This window comes from Polypterus senegalus, chromosome 6 (assembly GCF_016835505.1).
Source record: "Polypterus senegalus isolate Bchr_013 chromosome 6, ASM1683550v1, whole genome shotgun sequence".
Taxonomy (NCBI): Eukaryota; Metazoa; Chordata; class Cladistia; order Polypteriformes; family Polypteridae; genus Polypterus; species Polypterus senegalus.
This window is the reverse complement of record NC_053159.1, coordinates 13,798,590-13,817,865: the sequence shown is the minus strand read 5'-3', so window position 1 is coordinate 13,817,865 and position 19,276 is coordinate 13,798,590.

The window sequence follows — 19,276 nt, the reverse complement described above, 5'->3', positions numbered from 1 at the left end:
TAGATAGAGATAGATAAGACAGACAGATAGATAGATAGATAGATATAGATAGATAGATAGATAGATAGATAGATGAAAAGGCACTATATAAGATAGATAGATAGATAGATAGATATGAAAGGCACTATATAAGATAGATAGATAGATAGATAGATAGATAGATAGATAGATAGATATGAAAGGCACTATATAAGATAGATAGATAGATAGATAGATAGATAGATAGATAGATAGATATGAAAGGCACTATATAAGATAGATAGATAGATAGATAGATAGATAGATAGATAGATAGATAGATAGATAGATAGATAGATAGATAGATATGAAAGGCACTATATAAGATAGATAGATAGATAGATAGATAGATAGATAGATAGATAGATAGATAGATCACTAAATGAAATAGGTAAAAAGCAAAATAGGTAAATGATCTATGTTGACAGTTGACAGACTGTAAGTACTGTCATGAAATGCTAAGCTAATTGTTCAGTCATTTTGTATCCCACTTAATTCAGCTCACTGTTACAGGGGAGTGCTGGAGCCTATCCAGCTAGCACAGGGCACAAGGCAGGAGTAAATTATGGACAAGGTGGCACTGCAATGCAGGGCACACACACACACACACACACACATTAGGGCCAATTTAGCATCACCAGTTTATCCAACCTGAACGTCTTTTGAGGGAGGAAACTGGAGCACCAAGCGGAATCCCATGCCGACACGGGGAGAACATGCAAACTCCATGCAGGAAGGACCTGGGACATGAAAATGGGTCTCCTTACCACAGTGCAGTAAGCAAATTAGATTATTTAAATAAAAATTTTAAACAGTTTTATTCATGTCAGAATTTAAAACAAATAATTTTGTTAGACCTTGCACCCAAGAATATTCAATTCATATATTAAATACAATGCTGCATACAAAATGTTTTGGGAGAACTGAAATGAGAAACTACAAACATTTTACCAGTGTTAGTTACACGAGTGTGCACATCCACTACATAAAACATCACGGCCGGCGCTTTTATTCGTTTCAGCAGTTAAACCCCTAATTGAGTGCTCTCTCTGTGCTCTAACTGGACTTTGCATTTTGATCCTGTACACAGCGCCCCCTTCAGGTCAGCCCACACATTTTCTGGAGCATTGAGGGGTCAGGGCTCCTAGCGTGCCACTCCAGGACTTTGATCTTTCCTTTTGAATCCATTCCTTGGCTGAGATGGCAGCGTCATGTTGATAAATTAAGTTCTCCTTTCACTTCATCTTTCCTGGCAGAAGGGACTTTGCTTTTGCCCCCATCCTGACGCTGAGCCCCCAGGTGTGATGCTGCCACCATTGGTTTTGACAGTAGGTGTGGTGTTCTTAATTCTGAAATTGGGTTCTAGAAAATTCTACCCTAGTGTCATTAGACCATGACATGTTCCTTTACATATTTGTGTGGACGCTGAAGGTGTCTGTGTAAAACTCCACTCTTGCCACCCTGAACCACACTTCACTTATTTGTGTGTACTAGAATTGGTCACCTTCGGCCACATGGTAGCCCCCCTGATGGGCCCAAGCTTCATCCAAGCACCACAGGTATACATTGAGACGATTGTGTTGATTATTTCATTCGATTTTTAAAAATAATTTTCAGGTGCTGAAATTAAAAATTAAAAATTTTCTCTGTTATGTAACATTTATTTCACGACACACAATTTTCACCTGTCAATTAGAGCATTTGTATTGTTTTTTCACCATAATTAAATATCAAGATTTGACTTGAATTTAGTATTTTCTAATATTAAAATTTATGTGTAAAGCAAAACAGTTCTTTTATTTGATAAGGTGGGAAAAGGCACTATATAGGAGCGCAACCCGGCACAAAGAGACAGGGAGGCACGCGTAAAGATAACACAAATTTATTGTCTTCACCTGTGGGGCACATCTTCAGCGTGTCGCACAGGCACAGCATAAAGTAAATACCCAAAGCATACCACTGGTCCACACCACTCCACCCAGCAAGAAGAAGTCGAAGTCGAAGTCATCGTCATCTTCATCGTCATCGTCATCGTCATCGTCATCGTCATCGTCATCTTCACCACTCTGGCTCCTAGAGTAGTGGCTGCTGGCTCCTTATATAACCCACCTGGAAGTGCTTCAGGTGATAATTAACCTAATTGAGGCTGCACTTCCCAGGTGTGGCTGCTTTCCAGCCCACACAGGCTCATTAACTCTTTCAGGGCTGATGTCGACTTTTGTCAAAATTCAGAAGTAGAGGATGGTAATCAGCTGTAAACTGCAATGAAACTCACCCTTATGTTTTAGTTCGACTCTCTTTACTAGAAGGAAAATTACTAGCTTTGTTGATTGAACCTCGATTCCCTACACGTGCCTGAGTAGCGAAGAGCAAACAACTTCTAAAATGGCGCCGACATCTGGCGAGACCAAAGCAAATGTGCAAAACAAAATACTCCATGGATGTTTTACGTAATTCCGGTGAACAGGATTCTGACTTGTCAGACTCCGAGTTTGATGCAAGTGATCTGGAGATTGATATCAAAAATGATAGTGAGGTACCAGCATCATCTGATTGGTCCCCAGCTGAACACTTTCGTGTAGCTGATGTGCCTACAACAGCGTTTGCCTGGGAGGACCACCACTTATGATGACAAAGAGGTACAAACCTTATTGTGTCACACTGAGACCACTACTGCCACTCACTTGCTGTGCGAAGACAGCCAGGCAGCTGGTTCACCGTGCATTCCTACTGACTATCGAGGTGCCCCACCCAGCCACTGCCACCAGAAATGCCGAACATGTGCCAACAGCAGCCACAACAAATAGCAACAGACATTTTATGTTGACTTATGTGTGAAGCCATCGCTTTGTGTGCTTCTCAGAAAACGGAGTTTTTGGAAGAAATATTCAGCCCTCAAAGAGTTAAGCCAGCTTTTCTCAACCTTTAAGTATTTGTGACCCGAGTTTTCATAACAGTTTTGATTGAATTTTTTGAAAGCAGCCCACTGATACCAATTTGTTCTTTTTTAATTAATGATATATCATAGATTCATATTTTGTTATACCTACTTAACTTTTATCAACATTTATCTAACTCTATATTTATATAGCTGTATTTTGGGCGGCATGGTGGCGCAGTGGGTAGCGCTGCTGCCTCACAGGAGACCCGTGTTCACTTCCTGGGTCTTCCCTGTGTGGAGTTTGCATGTTCTCCCCGTGTCTGCGTGGGTTTCCTCCCACAGTCCAAAGACATGCAGGTTAGGTGCATTGGCGATCCTAAAATTGTCCCTGGTGTGTGCTTGGTGTGTGTGTGCGCACCCTGCGGTGGCTGGCACCCTGCCTGGGGTTTGTTTCCTGCTTTGTGCCCTGTGTTGGCTGGGATTGACTCCAGCAGACCCCCATGACCCTGTAGTTAGGATATAGCGGGTTGGATAATGGATGGATGGATAGATCTATTTTTCATATTTTCGATTCTTGTTTTCTTTTTTCACATCTTTGCGCCCCCCTTTTTGTTTCTTTGCGCCCCCCCTAGTGGGGCCCACCCCACAGTCTGAGAACCACGCAGCTCTCCCTTCTGGTTCTGGGGGAAGTAGTGTGTAGTGCATGGAAATTCCCCCGGACTAAGTGTTGAAGGGGCATCTTGGCCATTCATCATAAAGGTCAGAATGTAACTGACACTGCACAGCAGCCCTAGCAGCGGATAGCAATACATGAAGCCGTCAGAAGTCTGCTGTGAGTGGGGCAGCAGAGCCAAACATCTCCATGGGGTTCAGAAGGAATGGCCAGCTAGAAAAAAAAAAAAAAAAAGTTGCAACTTGGAGCCAAAACCATTGTGAGACCACGCTTGGTAGACCTACCTGTTTATAATGTGGTGCTACCACCGCTTCATATTAAGTTTGATTTAATGAAGCACTCTGTTGAAGTCCTGTCAGAAGATGGATGGAGCCTGTTTGATGGATTTGTGTTGATTATTTGTGGGTTGGTCCGATGCACATTTTTTGGTGGACCTTGTGGTGGATGGCCGGGGCCCTTACCTGGCCAGGATGCTTCTATAGTGGAAGGACTGAAGGGGAGAGAACATATTTGGGGGTAATGAGAGAGGGCAACCCCCCCAGCTGACGGTGGTGCCACAGGGTTGGAGCACAGAACCGGAACACTCTCAGGGCCCGTGGTCACCAACAGGAGGCACGTTGAGAACGGGTGAGCCCTCCTCTGCAGGGATTGCCACCACACCCGGAAGTGCAGCTGGAAGGAGACTATGGGACAGATAAAAGGGCAGCCTCACTCCATTTGGGGAGCCGGAGTTGGGAGGAAGAGGAACGAACCCTGCTATTGGAGAGGAGAGGAAGAAAAAAGAGAAAAGAAAAAGAGAGGTAAAGAAAAGAAAGGTACCATATTGTGGGGGGGACATGAAAGACAAGCGTTTTCCCTTGAAAATAAAACATGTGTGTTGCAAAGACTTGTGCCTCCATCTGTTGTGTCGGGTGTTTGGGGAGCTGTGCACAACCTAATATTACATAAAACTGATTTGTGATGCAGAATCTAATGTTGTGATGAATGACCTGGAATGACAGGCTTGGCTATCATTCAAAGAAGTAATTTCTAAGTAACAATAAAGATCCAAATGATGAAGAAATTGTAAAAAATTAATGAGTTCAGCTTAAAGAATTGGGTTGCAACATCAGTCTCAAAGTTAATTTTTTCTTTTTATTTGCATCTAGGATTTTTCCCTGAAAATCTTGGCGTGGTGAGAGAAGAGCAGTTGGGAAAAGAGTGCATCAGGATATGAAGGACATGGAAAGAAGATACCAGTGATGTTTGATTGTCAGTATGACGGTGGGCTGCTACTGGGGAATTCTGATGGTTTTTTTTTTTGTTTTTTTTTTATTGTTTATTTTGCCTTGTTCAGTTTCTTGTGGGCAGCACGGTGGCGCAGTGGGTAGCGCTGCTGCCTCGCAGTAAGGAGACCTGGGTTCACTTTCCTGGTCCTCCCTGCTTGGAGTTTGCATGTTCTCCCCGTGTCTTTGTGGGTTTCCTCCGGGTGCTCCGGTTTTCTCCCATAGTCCAAAGACATGCAATGTTAGGTGCATTGGCAATTCTAAAATTGTCCCTGGTGTGTAGGTGTGTGTGTGCCCTGCAGTGAGCTGGCACCCCCCTGCCTTCCAGCAGACCCCCGTGACTGTGAATTTCCTCCCACAGTCCAAAGACATGCAGGTTAGGTGCATTGACAAACCTAAATTGTCCCTAGTGTGTGATTGGTGTGTGTGTGCCCTGCGGTGGGCTGGCGCCCTGTCCTGGGTTTGTTCCTGCCTTGTGCCCTGTGTTGCCTGGGATTGGCTCCAGCAGACCCCCCGTGACCCTGCGGGTTGGATGATGGATGGGATGGGTTAGAATGAAAACCTGCAGCCACTGCGGCCCACCAGCACTGGAGTTTGAGAACCCTGGCCTGGTAGAAGAGGATCTCCTTTAGGAGTAACGGGGATACAAACCAGCAGCCTTCCGGATACCAATGCAGATCCTTTACCTTAGAGCCACCACTCGGCCATTAGAACACACCAGAAAAATAAGGGACAAACGATGCGCCACCAAACGAAGACGTGACAAAAGCTAAACAAGTTATGTGTAAGCCAGTGATGAATATGGCTTCTTCTTTTCTTTAAATATGTTTAAAAATATTAGCTTGACTAAATATTTTCATGTTAAATGGATTGAGGAACAATATTTTATACATGAATCAACTGTAATTTTTTTTTAAAATATTCAAATTATCGTGGTGATGAGATTCATTCAAAAAAGTGAACCAGCTGAAACCGGGGACAAAATCTTAAACCAGGGACATGTTTCTGAGTGGGGACAGTTGTCCGAAAAAGGGGGCTGGCCCCGGAAAATGGGGACGGATGGTCACCTTACTGTTAAAGCCCATCATAGCACTTCTTGTGTGATATAGGGCTTTACAAAAATAAATTGTATTGTGTTGTATTGTACAAGTAAAGCCATTTTACCCAGAGTTCAATTTTGAGGACTTATGGATGGACATCCAGAGGGTCACAATGTCCTCCTGAGGCCTCTTTTTCCTTCACTTCATAAGGTTTGTCCTCGGAGTGTCCCATGATAGATGTCACACTCTCCCTTCGGTGGTCTGGTCTCTTTTCATAACTGTTGGAATTTTGTATCTGCCCTGTTAATCCAAGAGAAACCAAACAGTGTGCACAAAATAACGGGATGGTGGTGGTGGTGGGGGGGTTTACACATATCATCTCCTTTTTTTATTTGTTAATGAAACTTTAGGAAAATTTGAAAAGCATACAATGCTTGCAACATTTGAGTTTTAACATTTTAGTGAATTCATAGAACAATAAGTGACAGAAGTGATCTGTTGTGGAGCAGTAAAACTGCAGCCTCACGCACTTGAAGGGAAGAACGCTGGATGGAAAAGTCGCACAATTTATTAATGTCAAACACTCACCTGTTCTGTCTGTCCAACTGTGTATCTGATAATATGTTGACATATGCTGGGGGGCTTGTTTTGTTTTGGATGTGCTCTGTCTCTAGGTATGTGAGAGGAATGTGGGCTTCGTGAAGTGTGGTCAAGCCTCAGGTGAGGAGGCAAAATGGTGGGTCAGGAGAGTTGGGGTCTTTGTGTAGTGTGGTCTAGCCTCAGGTGGGGAGGCAAAATGATGGGCTGGGGTCTTCTTGAAGTGTGGTCTAGCATGAGGTGGGGAGGCAAAATGGTGGGCTGAGGTCTTCTTGAAGTGTGGTCTAGCATGAGGTGGGGAGGCAAAATGGTGGGCTGAGGTCTTCTTGAAATGTGGTCTAGGTGGGGAGGCAAAATGGTGGGCTGAGGTCTTTGTGAAGTGTGGTCTAGCCTCAGGTGGGGAGGCAAAATGGTGGGCTGGGATCTTCTTGAAGTGTGGTCTAGCCTCAGGTGGGGAGGCAAAATGGTGGAGCGGGGGGGCTTGAGTCTTCGTGTAGTGTGGTCTAGCCTCAGGTGGGGAGGCAAATTGGTGGTCTGGGGTCTTTGTGAAGTGTGGTCTAGCCTCAGGTGGGGAGGCAAAATGGTGGGCCGGGGGGCTAGGATTTTCACGAAGTGTGGTTTAGCTTCACATGTTGAGGCAAAATGGGGGGGGCAGGGGCATTGGATGGGGGAACAATATGTTATTACAACATCTGCAACATCTAAGCAATGTGTTGCTTAGAAGCAAATAAAATATTAGGTTATGTGATAAAAACTGTTGAGTATAATTTGATGGATGTTATTCTCAGGCTATACAATGCACTCGTAAGACCACACCTGGAGTGTTGGCTGCAGTTTTGGTCACCACATTACAAAAAAAAAAAACACAGCAGCACATGAAGCCATGCAGAGGAGAACACCAAGGTGCATCCTGGGACTTCTGGATAAGTCCTACTATGACAGACCTAGAGAAGGAAACCTGTTTAGTCTCAAGCAGAGGAAACTGCGTGAGGACCTCATCCAGGCCTTCAGAGTCCTCAGAGGGGTTGAAAAAGGAGATCCAGCAGAACTCATTCAGCGTAATGGTATAGCATACCAGGAGAAACTGTGTCTGATGTCCATCTGCTGAACGTTGACACTTCTATTTGAATTTCTCTTTTTAGAACATCTGATATGGAATTTTCAAATGTGTTTGTTTTTGGAGTTGCAACATTGCAGGAAATCAAAAATATCTGGGGAATTGCAAATGTGTCTATCTATCTATCATATAGTGCATTTCACATCTATCTATTTCTTATATATAGCACCTATCATATCTATCTGTCATATAGTGCCTTTCACATCTATATCTATCTATTTATCTATCTATCTATTTATCTATCTATCTACATGTTAAATGATACTATCTATCCTATCAGCAAAGCCAAGACACACGCCTTTCATGAAAGAAGGAAATCAACCAAACAAAATGAAAGAATTAAATGATTGATTCATTTCCTGTAGTTTACCAGCAAACAATTTAATTGCAGCTTAGAAAATGAAAAGAAAGAAAGAAATTGAACATAATATTAAATACCATTTCCACCAGTTCATTTATATAATCTATTACGTAATGCCTTTATTTATTGACCTGTCTATCTATTGAGCATGAAAAAGGTGCTCTATAAATAAAAAGTATTATTATCGTTTTCATATAGTGTCTATCCTATCTTTCTATCTGTTATATAGTGCCTTTCATATATATCTACCTACCAGTATCTTTCCTTTCAATATATCTCTGTATCTATCTATCTACAATAGTGCATTTCATATCTGTCCATTAATCATATAGTGCCTCTCATGTATAATCTACCTATCTACCTATCATATAGCATCCATCCTATCTATTTATTAATTATACACTGCCTTTCATGTCTATTTACCTACATATTGGGTCATCTTAACGTATGGGCACAATAGGCACTGGCCGGGGGCCCTTGGAACATGGGAGCCCACAATGTTTCTGATGCCTGTGTATGTTTCTGTTTTGCTCTCAAAACAGTGGCCCCAGTGCACTGCTTTGCCTGGGGGTCTATGATGCTGTTACGATGGCCCCGAGTGTCTTTCATGTCCATCTATCTACCTATCTATCTATCTCTCTTATAGTGCGTGCCATATCTATCAATCATATTGGATCTTTCCCATCTATTTATTTAATAATGTCTTTCATAAGTGTCTATCATTACTTACTGTATATAGCACCTTTCACCTCTCTCTATAGCACTCTCTCTCTCTCTCTCTCTCTGTATACATTTATATATATATATATATATACACATATATATATATATATATATATATATATATATATATATATATATATATATATACATACACAGACACGCACGGTGGCGCAATGGGTGGCGCTGCTGCCTCGCAGTTAGGAGGCCTGGGTTCGCTACCCGGGTCCTCCCTGCGTGGAGTTTGCATGTTCTCCCCGTGTCTGCGTGGGTTTCCTCCGGGTGCTCCGGTTTCCTTGTGCTTGGTGTGTGTGTCCTGCCCAGGGTTTGTTTCCTGCCTTGCGCCCTGTGTTGGCTGGAATTGGCTCCAGCAGACCCCCGTGACCCTGTAGTTCGGATATAGCGGGTTGGATAATGGATGGATGGATATATCTGTCTATCACTCCATCAATGTACTTTGTGCATTTCTAACAGAGTGCTCATTTAAGTCATAATTTATGTGCTTGTATTATTGTATTTCCTTTGAATTTGTATGTTTTAATCACCAAGCTTTCGAGTTCGGGGCTGGACTTTTCTCGGTGCGCTCTATGGTCGTTATTTGGTTTGGGTTATAACGGTCTGCTCGTAAACGCGTTCTTTCCTTTGTGACTTAAATCAATTGGACTGCCAAGCAAACTGCAAACGTTTCCCAGCCATTTCCCTCGAAGCCTCGTGAAACTTAACTTGGCCGCGTCGCGTATATACTTGAATATGGACGGACTGAAAAATAATCAATTCAAGCAAATATATTATTTGCTTGAATTGATTATTTTTCAGTCGGTCCATATTCGAGTCCGCTTATTCCGAGGAGAGTCGCGGTCGCTTTATTGCATTCAATTTGGGGATTTGTTTTTAGAATTCATTCTAGTTATTAGGCGGTCATCTTTTACTAAACGGTAATGTGTTATATGCGTGTATGTGACCGTTTTCGAGTTATCTTTCAGAAGGTTATCCTGGTGCCTGTCTTGTCTTTCTCTCTCTTCCCATCCCGGTTTACCCCTTTGATTAGAAATGTCCAGGACTCGTTACAAAGGTGGCATTTTAATTATCGCAGCGAGCGAGCGAGCCACGTCGAATCCATTTCTCTCGTGAAGTCTTTTTTTTTTTTTTTTTTTTTGCAGACACCCCCCCAATTCCCCCCACCCCGTCTAGGCTTATGCAAGTTCGGAAACGCAGGTTGATTTGGAAGGTCCTCTCGGAAAACAACTTGACATTCTAATAGAACGCCACTCCGAACGTAACACAATTGAGCGGGGGGCAGTGAAGCAAAAATCATTAGGTAAGCAAGATAATCAAAACGAAATCAGCCATTATCCAGAGCACATCTGTGCGCGCTCCACACCGACAAATCCGAGGTCTCGGAAGGGATCTGCCGCATTTCCAGGTGGATAAAGCCCAGGTTGTCACGTTTTACCGGGCTCGTTTTTACCGTCGGAGTGAGATGCTGACTTTGCAGCTGCTCAATCACTTTATGAATATGACCCCTCGATGGGGCGACGCACTGGCGGAGGAGACGCGGGACTGCGTTAACACCATTATTAGGGAGCTTAAAGAGCAGCCCGTTACAGGAGATACCAGTGGAATTGGAGACTGATTGTGATTGATGTGTTCCTATTAGCTCCTCCGTGTTATCTCTCTGGATGGAAAGAACAACCACTGAGTTGTAACACAACAGATTACCTGAGTTTCCAGCCCCAGACGGATGTTTAAATAAAATATAGACTCTTTTACCAAGATGCTCATTTTCTCTCCGTGGTGCTCAAACTATTTCATGTCAGGGGCGATTTGCTGTGACTCTCTAGTCAATAAACATGTCTGATCATTAATAGATTTTTATAAGCCGCATCTCTTGAAGGTTTATATTATATACCCTACTATACCCCCACCCACCCCACCCCAAATCCCCCACCCCATTGTGCTCCCTCCCCAGTAAAACCATTTAAGGTATAAGGCGCCCTGCACAGTATAAGACTTTTTTTTTTCTCTCCCTTGTATTTTGCTTTGCCAAAATGATTGATTGTGACTAACGAACTGGGGGTCCGGCATTACCCAACAAATGACTTTGGCCCCTAACAGCAGACCTTGGCCAGACAGAAATCAATATTTCACCATTAAAATCTATCAAAGAAGAGTTAAAGCACCAGCTGTCTCGGCCGCCTTTTTGTTGTGTGTGAACATTAAATCCGACACTTGTAGTACATGAGTAATCAATATATAGTGGTTCACAGATCATTTGTGGTCACCTTTTTTAGCTGTGATGGATGCCAGGAGTGGTTGTGATTCATTTTGTCACACCATTAAACAAGATTCTGTCGAGTTCTTTTCCTGATTTCATTTAGAGGATCATTCTTCACACTTCATAAGAGAGCGAATGGAAGAGAGAGGAGAGAAAAAAGAGAGAGAGGGAGAGAGACAACCGGTTTTAGCAATCTTCTTCTATTTCAATAAGTCACTTTATAGAGATTTGCTGTCCTACAGAGTGTGAAAATTTCTGGAGAGATAGGACAAACATACTTCTTGAACTACTCACTGCGTGACATATGCATAAAGTGTGAAGAGCCTTATGTAAATATGTCTCGCCTTTCTCATATAAATATTGTCTTTAACCCCTTCCTGCCTTGCATGACGCATGATGATTTTTCTCCGACATTGTAAAACAAGATCTAGCACCGAGGCTAATAGTTTTTAAAAAATAACTAATGGGGTACATACGCCGCAGATGAGACGATTTATGACTCTAATGATGTACCGCAATGGACGACGCGCATTTGCAGTTTGGTTAACGTTAGGAGTTGTGACCTAAGCACGGCGGAGGAAAGCGATTTCTTGTGTTGTGTCACCTGGGCATTGTCGCTTCTTCTTCTTCTTCTTCGTTGTCTTCTTCACATCGAGCACAGACTCCCTCCTCCTCCGTGGGCAGCCCCTTCTACCAATGTATGCGTGTCTTAAGACCGAACCGGCCACTCCGTCATCGATTAACCAAAATGAGGCTCCTCACACAAATACTTGGCTCTCTCGTTTGATATGTTAAGGACGATCGGGCTTACAGCATACGTGACCACCTTAGAAATGGAAAGAAAGAAAGAAAGAAAGAAAGAAAGAAAGAAAGAAAGAAAGAAAGAAAGAAAGAAAGAAAGAAAGAAAGAAATGTGCCATTAAAGACCAGCTTAGAACTGATAAGAAAGAAAGAAAGAAAGAAAGAAAGAAAGAAAGAAGGAAAGAAAGAAAGAAATGTGACATTAAAGACCAGTTTAGAGATGTAAAGAAAGAAAGAAAGAAAGAAAGAAAGAAATGTGCCATTAAAGACCAGCTTAGAAATGGAAAGAAAGAAATGTGCCATTAAAGACTAGTTTAGAAATGATAAGAAAGAAAGAAAGAAAGAAAGAAAGAAAGAAAGAAAGAAAGAAAGAAAGAAATGAGCATTCTCTAACAGAATCCATGCTCAGGGCTGTTATGTTGTAGCTTCAGAATGAAACTCATAACAAGGCAATTAACGCCTGCCGAATGAAAGAGCTGGCAATTAGGTCGTGCTAGTGTGTTAGTGTGCGTGCGCTACTTATCAAATGGTATTGGAAAGAGTTAACCTTTCATACAGCGTGGGTCACAGTTCGATTTCAGTGTAGACACCACGTGATCTCTCTGTGTTCTCGTGCGCTTCCCCTCGTGACATCATTGGCCAAATGCTGCTATTACCCGTCTAAAGCTCCGCCCATATCAAACCATATAAATGAGGACAACATTACACAGGCGGGTAGGAAATCCTAACTCCAACCTTGTCTGTCCAAGCCCCGGTGAGCTCCATTCCTGCCCCCTTTGATCCGTCTCTGCCCCCACTTGAAACACTGCAAGGTCAATTAGCGAATTAATTGTGCTATCCATCGAACATGGACTGAAATCTAAATAATCAATGCAGAAATCAGCCTTAATGTTTGCTATGCATCATCTATTGGAATGTATTTTGTTACGAACATTTCTAGTATTAGAATGCATTATTACAAATATTTGTGATGCGTCATTTGTTGGAATGACAAGTGTAATGCAATTTATTACTTACATGCATCAGAAAGCTGTGCAGCCCATTTAAGAGAGAAGGTCCTAACCACGCAAAAGAGGATAACGTTACCTGGGCAGGAATGACATCCTAACCCCGACTTTGTCTGTCCACATGCCCCAGAGCTCCGTTCCTGCCCCTAGAGCTCCTTCTCCACCCTGTCCCACATCCCAATGCAAGGACTACATGATCTAAAATGGGTTCAAATCTAAATAATCAATGTAGACCTCAGCATACCTGCATGATGTGCACCATCTATTGGAATGTATTTTGTCTGGCATGTAGTAATAAATTGCATTGCATTTGTCTTTCCAAAAGATGGCGCCTCACAAACATTTGTAGTAATAAAAGGCAATACTACAAATGAGTCACAGGCCTTTGCACTGGTAAAATGCATTACTACAAATTCTTGTGATGCGTCATTTGTTGGAATGACAAATTCAATGCAATTTATTACTACATGCATTACAAAGCTGTGCAGCCCATCTAAGCGAGAAGGTCCTTAGCTTGAGTATCATTAGGGTTGTGGGAGGCGTATCTGACCCAAATAATGATGACTGCCATGTAAGCCAGCTGACACAAAGGGGCTCCATGATGTTGTGGCAATTACATGACTGACTTTGTTGGCATTGCCCTAGTGTGTGTGTGTGCGCTTTTGTGTGTTTGCCCTGTGATGGACTGGCACCCTGTCCAGGGTTTGTTCCTTCCTTGTGCCCAACCTGCGACCCTGGTCTGGATTAAGTGAGTCAGACAATGACTTGGATTACCTTCTGTCCTGCCGGCTCCTATTATTGCATTCCCAGAGGAGTCTGCGGCGTGACAGACTTGAACCCAGGAAGTGGAATATGTGAGCCAAACTGTGCTAAACTTTTCCACCACCCCTTTACCATTCTCCCATTTATTTGTTTATTTATTTATTTTTTTAATTTCCAGAAAGAACTTTGCCAAATGAGTCACACGAAATTGTAAAATTTCAATTAATTATATTTTCCAGCATCTTCATAGGCTCGCCTTAATTTATCATCTGAATGAACCGAGCTCAAGCTGACAAATTATATTTTAGTCTGCTGATAATACTAATACTAATAATTAACACAATGGCTATTTACTCCGCCATCTCCTCAGAGCTCTCACCCATTAAAAACTCTTTAAGAAAATTCTATGCCATAATGCACACAAGTTAGCCTAAAATCCAGTGATTATTAATCTTGATTATTTGTACCCGTAAGCACATGCAGTAGGAAGCAGGTAACATTAATCTACATTAAACTTGCAGACGCCTTGCTATGGAGTTTATGCTGATTCACGTCCACCTGGCATCTGAGCACATACATGCAGGAGTAACCAAGGTAATTAGATCTGGAATGAGGACTGCGTGCTCAATATGCATACTGCTGCTAATAGATTGCATTATTCTTATCCAGGCTGTTCATAATGGAGTGAGTGATCCACCTTCTGTGGTTTCGACAGGCATTTGTTTGCCTGCTTGTTTCAAAAAAGAAAACACGCAGTTTACGTACACAGATGCATACAGGGAACAGGGCACAGGGCACAGGGCACAGGGCTGTCTTAACAGCATCAAAGGACCCCCTGGCAAAGTAGTGCGCTGGGTCCCCTGTTTCGATAGAAAAACAGAAACATACATAGGCATCAGAAACATCTTGGCCTCTGATGCTCCTGAGGCCCCTGGCCCAGTGCCCATTGTGCCCGTATGTTAAGGTGGCCCTGTAAAAAGGGCAGATTGGATGAGATTATCACTTTGATATTCAAAGCTAAATTTTAAAAGAGCCGACTGAGCCACAAGGGTAAGACTGAGATATCGCTCGAAAGGATCATGTGTCATCATCATGTTGTTATAGGCCTGTGCTGAGCAACTTTGTGGTGTCCTCTGTCACCTGTTCTGTCTGACTCAGTGACTTCAGAAATTGTCACTGTTGCTATGGAAAACATCTGGCATTGCTCCTGTCCCAAAGAAGGCAGGCCTCTTTCGCCAAGTGAATACAGACCAGTGGGTTTCACATCATGAAGAGGCTGGCCCTGAACTATATGAGTCCTCTTGTGGCAGACCACCTGGACCCTCTGCAGTTTGCCTATCAAACAAAGAATGGATGCAGTTGTCTATCTGCTCCACAAAGCTGGTAGTGCTGTGAGGATCTATCTGTCTATCTATCTATCTATCTATCTATCTATCTATCTATCTATCTATCTATCTATCTAGTATCTAGTGTTTTCATATGTATTATATAGTGTCTTTCAAATCTATCTATCTATCTATCTATCTATCTATCTATCTATCTATCTATCTATTATATAGTGCCTTTCACATCTATCTATCTATCTATCTATCTATAATATATATGCCTTTCTATCTATCTATCTATATATATCCTTTCATATCTATCTATCTATCTATCTATCTATCTATCTATCTATCTATCTATCTATCTATCGACCCTTCAAAGATATAGGGTAGGCTGGTGGGGGGAATTGTGGTACCCCTGTGAACGCCCTACTAGGTGTCACTTTAAATTACACCTTCTTTGCACATCACATATTTCACATAAAGTTCACATTTCCTCCCTGGTGCACCACATGATACACCACATCAAAACAATAATCCCCCCCCCAGTGAAGTTGCGATCACTTCGAAGGAATAAGGGGACGGAGAAGGGGTCCAACATGAACTCCCGATCGCACCTTACTTTGCACCACATCACTCTTCATAGCCGCATACCTAGTGTGCTATCCCATAAACCACTTCGAAACAAGCGAAGCTGTGACTACTTTGAGGCAATTAAGTTGGGGGGTGGAGGTGTTGTTTCTCCATAACCTCCCAATCGCACCGCACTTCACACCGCATCCCTCATCATAGTTAGCCGCCTCTCCGGTGTGCCGTGCAATGAACTGCATCAAAGCAATGTAGGGGATCCTCAGCGAACTCCCGAATGTGCCTTTTTCACACCACATCACACACCTCTTTGCTCGTCACATATTTTGTATAAAGGTTACAGTTCTTATTGTGTGGTGGGAAGTCAACATATATGAATGTGCCAAGGTACCACAAGTGGCCCGGGGTCAGCGTTATTCGTCATACTCATCGGTTCCTAAAAGTGAAGCTTCTGCAGTGGAAAAGTGTCTCACTTCTGTCTTTAGAATGGAAGAGGAGGAAATGGAAGTGACTTCCACCCCACTTCTTCCGGCACTTCCAGTATATTCCGTAAGAAAGCAGGAGTCGAGGATCATAAGTCATACCAGCTTGTGATGGGCTGTGTCAAAGGAATAGCAGCTTTCCATATATCCTACGGGTTTAACTGTTGATTGCTCTATGCCGCAGTTGGTGAAGTGCTGCAGGGGTGGCTGGACCTTCTTTGGCACCAGTTTGCACTGAAACAAAATTTAACAGTCCTAGAAAAAGTTGATTCCGGAATGGAGAAAAATGACATGGCGAAAGCATTCATCTCCATCTAACATCTCATTTTCATTCTGTATTTTCATACGTGTATTTCTATAAAAAAAAAAGTTACATCTAACGTCTAATTTTCAAATAAGATATTTTTTGCAGTTTAAGAAGTTCTGTTATTTTATACAGGTATTGTCAAGTTTGGGTCACAGAGTTGCATGAGAGACAGGAAGGTGAGTCCAGGTTTTCAAGGAAAATACAGGTGCCTTATTGCTAGGACCTCCCCCGGGACACTAGATGGCAGCCCCCATGGGTTGCAGTGGTGCCTCGGACTCCTGCAGAGCTTCACAGGAGACGGAATTGTCTACAGCACTGTTGGGATCTGGGGTTGGAGGGGGGGTTGGTGTAGCACCGCCAGGGGGTGCTGCAGCTGCTCCAGAACACATATGGGCGATCCTTTCATCACACCCGGAAGTGATGCCGGAAGTTGGTCATCAAGCACCTGGAGCACTTCCAGGTAACATAGATAAGGAGCCAGCAGACCCTACTCGGGGAGCCAGAGTCAGGAGGAGGGAGACGAAGCTTGCCAAGGAGGAGTGGAGGAGAATGAAAAGAGAAGAAAAAGAATAGAGAAAAAGAGTAATGTGCTGCCTCGCAGTTAGGAGACCTGGGTTTGCTTCCCTGGTCCTCCCTGCGTGGAGTTTGCATGTTCTCCCCGTGTCTGTGTGGGTTTCCTCCGGGTACTCCGGTTTCTTCCCACAGTCCAAAGACATGCAGGTTAGGTGCATTGCCGATCCTAAATTTTCCCTATTGTGTGCTTGGTGTGTGTGCCCTGTGGTGGGCTGGCGCCCTGCCCGGGATTGGTTCCTGCCTTGCACCCTGTGTTGGCTGGGATTGGCTCCAGCAGACCCCTGTGACACTATAGTTAGGATATAGCGGGTTTGATAATGGATGGATGGAAAAGAGCAATGTGTTTAAGGTGTGCTGATTGTGCTTAGTGGGACTGTATTGTGCCTGTGGGAAACAGGGAAGCTGTTTCCCACGAGGTGAAGAAATGAAAATAAAAAGCTTGTGCTTTTGTAAGTGTGCCTCCTGCGCCTGTCTGTGAGTGGCTGTCACGCCCTCTACATTTGTCACACTGTATAGAGAAAGCAGGCACAGTCCCAAGACTTCATTCAGAATAGGAGCTATTAGGAGCCACGTTACAGACGATTGTCCTGCTTTAGCTCCCATCTTCAGATTGGAAGAACACTAGTGGCTCGCAATCACCACTGCAGCAGATGCGGTCTGGAGGAGAGAGTGTGAGGAAGAGCATTTCAAAGCCTGATGTTAAATATTCTAAACACCAGTAACGGTGGACTTACATGATAGCGTGCAGAGAATACACTTGACTTGAGCGTTCCTAGTTTTCATCCTCTTTCTCTGTATATTCATCACTCGTTTGCTCAGAGGTTGACGTGCTTGCTGCTTCCTGAGCGGCTCTTCTTTTCTCCACCCAAGCTGCCCGCTTCTTCTCTTCTGTTGTCAGCATCTTTTCGTGTTAAAACTGATTAAGTCAGTATTTGTGTTGCAATTACTTAGTAGGTTTTCTTTCATTTTTCACTTAAGTTGGCACTTAAGTCTTCAATCTGCCTCAAGAATGATTTAAGATATGAAGAGGCAGGGGAAGTGACGGCGAAGGAGGTAGGGATGAGAACGGTGCCCGTACGCATGCGCCACACGGCCGCCTTGCTGGCTACTGCAGAGGGTTGATTCTACAATAAAATAAAAAGAGGAATAACCTTGGAGGTCAATCCTCACCCCGAAAGCGTACAGTATACATCACGTAGTGTATGTGTACCAAATTTCAGGTCAATGGGTCAAACGGTTTGAGAGCTACAGGTGATTTAAAATCCTGCAGAGAAAAACGAACAGCCACGGTAGCGTATTATATATAAAGATTGTGCGACAAGCATGTTAGGCATGTGAGAAGAAATACTCTCCAGACATTATAAAGGTTTGGGGCAGCCACCCGTATATTATATCCTGGCTGCAAAAGTTTGTTTGCAGATGTTCACAAGACTGAGTCCAAAACAGAACTGATGATGTGGAGGCAAGATGGAGGCTTTAAAGGCACAGAGAGGAACTGACGACATCGGGGTCAAAACCGGAAGTGATGACGTCATGACCGGAGATGACGTTATCAAAAGGGCCGGAACCGGACGTGACGTCATCAAAGCAGCCAGATCCGAAAGTGATGTCATCCACGGTTCCAGAACCTGGTGGGATTTCCTGGGAATGGTCTGCAAGGAACTGAGACAGTCAATACACCCTGCCGCCCCCTGGTCTGATGTGGTATTACAACTACTCCAGCCCTTTAGCTGCCTCCTACTAGCACGTGTGTGACACGCGGTAAGCCTGATCCTGCAGAGGAAAACCACTTACTTTGCCCTCGGTTTACTGTTTAGCAGAAGCAGCAAAGCAGCCACGGAGCTGTCCTTGCGCAACTGCCGTTGGACATGGTGACCCCGTTCATAATAGTATATGTTTTTTCCCCATATTCATTATAACTAAATATGTTTATAGTCAGGGCTGGCATAATGGCGCAGTAGTAACGCTGCTGCCTCCCAGTTAGGAGACCCGGGTTCGCTTCCCAGGTCCTCCCTGCGTGGAGTTTGCATGTTCTCCCTGTCTGGGTGGGTGTCCTCCAGGTACTCCGGTTTCCTCCCACAGTCCAAAGACATGCAGGTTAGGTGCATTGGTGATCCTAAATTGTGCTTGGTGTATGTGTGTGCCCTGTGGTGGGCTGGCACCCTGCCCTGGGTTTGTTTCCTGCGTTGTGCCCTGTGTTGGCCGGGATTGGCTACAGCAGACCCCCCGTGACCCTGCGGGTTGGATGATGGATGGGATGGATGTTTATAGTCCCGTGAGCTTCATTATAACAGGATACCACTAATATTTGTCATCTTCATGTTATGTTCTGTACACCTCTTCCATCTTAACTTCACAGCTGCCTTGCCTATACCTTGGTTGTGTAATCTGGTTTTCGCTAAGTTTTGGCAGCCTGAGATGACGTGATTGATGGTTTCTTCTTACTTCCCCAAATCCTGCCCTGTGTGATTCTCTGCTGTCTTA